Here is a 2,896-nt window from a genome sequence, read left to right as displayed (position 1 = left end):
AGTTTTTAAATTATTTAAAGATCAGATAAAACAGAACAACATGTTCTAGCTTAATTGCTTCTTGCATGGTCCAATTAGGTTTCACTAGAAAACTGAGAAAAAACCCTGTCTTTTACACACAGGGTCCTGGATAACACCACTAACTTACATATTTTTAAAGACCTTCTTTTTTGGGGGATTCTTCTCATTTTAATTGCAAAGCAGTGCTAAAGAGTTCACACTTTGTGGCTGAAAACCCTCTCAGAGCTGTCGTACAGCTTGGGGAGGTTAGCTGATCTTTTTAAGTATTGAAATGTAGAATTCAATACTGAAAAGTACATTTCTATCGGCAGTACAGTCATCCTGAAATACAACACAAAGTCGGGCAAAACTGCCTAAGAACACAAGATAACTCCAGAGTTGTGCCTTTTTTTCCACTGCTATTGTGAATTACATGCTGCTGAGTAGTTGGCAAAACATTTTTTTGCCTGTCTGTAATTTGGCCTGGGCTCAAAGCAGCTGTACCCTGCACAGGGAACAGGCTACAGCAGCAGCCTCTCAACCTCATTCATTTTGGTGGAGGCATTTCCAGCCCAGTTTTATACAGCTGCTTAACTTATTCAGAGAAGACCTAAGCAACTACCACAATGCGAAAAAGGCAGAGTATAACTGGAAATGGACAAATCATTTTTTTATCAGTGGAGTATCACAGCTGAGTTCCGCTTACTCACATCGGAACAACAGACAGCTAAAAACTAAATCAGTCGCTTTCAAACCAGGACATAATCAAAGTCAATACACTAAATGCAACAACCATCCTGGCTTGTGCAGCTCCATAAACTCTTTCCACTGCAAAAGCAGAGAAATGTGTGTAGCTTGGATGTTTTCCTCAGAAGTTTCTACAGCATGGGAATTTTTTTAAATGCCTTTAGACTAGTCAGAGTGTTTAACATTGCTAGATATGCAAGGATGTATGGATTAGAGCTGACAGTCAGACTTAATATTTTTAATCAGAATTAGTATTATAAAAATAGCCCAGAAATCCATAAAAGAAGGATTACAGCATTTGAAATAACCCAAGATACTTCCTGTGATGTAGCAAGTGTCACTCATTCTCTTTTCACCTATACTAAAGCTGAGCTATTTGAGCATGCCAACATTATTCATATCTCATTCTGATACTTAATAGCTCCTACCACAGGAAGTTTTCACAGTTCATAAATGCTAATTAATTAAGTTCTAGGACTCTCTGAGATGTAAGAAGGCATCAGTATATCATATATTATCTCAAAGACCAAAAGCTTTAAGCCAACTGATGTATGGAATAAGAAGAACATAGCCCAGGAGCTCATCTTCTTGGTCCCTTACACTGACACTCAACTTGCTGCCTCTTCCACATTTACCAACACAGGGATGGAAAAGGCCTGTTTCCTGGGAGAACTCCAAGCTCTCCCTAAAGCTTCCCTCCACCAGAGCCAAGCCCCACTCCCAGGCAATAGCAGAAGCTTCTTGGCTGATGGAATGTGTGGGTTAAGAAGTGAATCCCTGGACCGGAGCAGGTCAGGGGTTCACTCTCACCAAGCATCTGCAGAGGCAGAACAGAAGCCAAGTGGGCAGATGCAGAAGGGCTTCTTAGCAGTGACAGTAATTAGCTATGATAAGTGGGGGTGGGGTGGTGCATGTAGCAAATTCATTGTCACTTGGAGTCAAAGCCAAGTCTGGATGTCTTCCCAGCAGGTTTGTTCCACGTGCACCATCAGTGGCTGGCCTGAATAAGGACAAGCAGTAATTCCTGTAGTGCTGGATTTGCTGAATGAAGCAGGGAGGGTGAGTCACTGCAGGGATTGAACTGGATAATCACAGGTCTCCCTGTTTGGCTGTAGGATGGGTACATTTAAGACACTTGGTTCCAAAGGACAGGCAGGTAGGCATGTGAATTAAATTGTATGCATGCTTATTATATCTGGCCACTGTTTGCTAGGCACAAAGAAGCACTTTATTTTAAAGGCTGAAATACGTAGCTGATTGGATTGAGTGGCTCAGAGCTTCAGTGATGCAGTCATGGATTGGTCTGAAACAACTCCTACTGATCTGAAAGCTCAAATCCTCCCATGCATGGGAAGCAAGGCAGTGCTGTAGCTTCTCCCCTTGCTTTTTTGTCTTAGGCTAACACTGGGTTCACTTCACTCTCTAAGCTATGAAGCCTGCCAGGACAACACCAGATCCAGACTGAACAGACTCCTTTCCCTCTGCAATACTCCCTTTCTCTGTTATCTCACACTCATACCTCTTCTCTGGATTAAGGAAGCAAAGGAAGGCCTCTTCCTTTACAGGTCTTGTCTCCAAGAGCAAGCTGATACACACCTTGGGTCTGACAGCATCTGGCTGCTGTGAGGCATGAAAGCTTTTACCTTTTCTTGGTCAGAACATGGTTTCATTGCAAGCAGCAGGTAGCAAGTGTAACGTAGGGTAGCGCATTGTCTGAAGAGCCTTTGACTCATAGTGGTAGTAGAGATGGCCATTTCAGTAACTTCTTTAACTCTCGTATTAGTATTTAGTAATCTCTAGATCATCTCTTAACTTTTCTTCTTGCCTCAATAAAAAGCAACCAAATCTAGAGCCACCTCCAAGCTTTATGTAGCCTTCAAAATACAGTTAAGACTCTGATCTCTTGGCAATACACTCAGCTAACGAAAACCACGCAGAAAACTCTGAGCACTGTTATTTGCATTACTGGCTTCAATTTCAACATCTTTGCCCTATATATAAAAAAAATCCACAGGCTTTAGGAAGAGAACGTGTGACACAGGTAACTACATTCATTTTCAGTCTCTGCAGAGGCAGATATTCATCAACAGTTAACCTTTTGGGGAACATCTGAGGCTGAAGTTGTGCTCCCAGTTCTGTGCATTGTTCT

This window comes from Egretta garzetta, unplaced genomic scaffold (assembly GCF_000687185.1).
Source record: "Egretta garzetta isolate BGI_Z169 unplaced genomic scaffold, ASM68718v1 scaffold585, whole genome shotgun sequence".
NCBI lineage: Eukaryota > Metazoa > Chordata > Aves > Pelecaniformes > Ardeidae > Egretta > Egretta garzetta.
The sequence above is the reverse complement of the archived record's forward strand: the minus strand, read 5'-3'. Positions refer to the sequence as shown.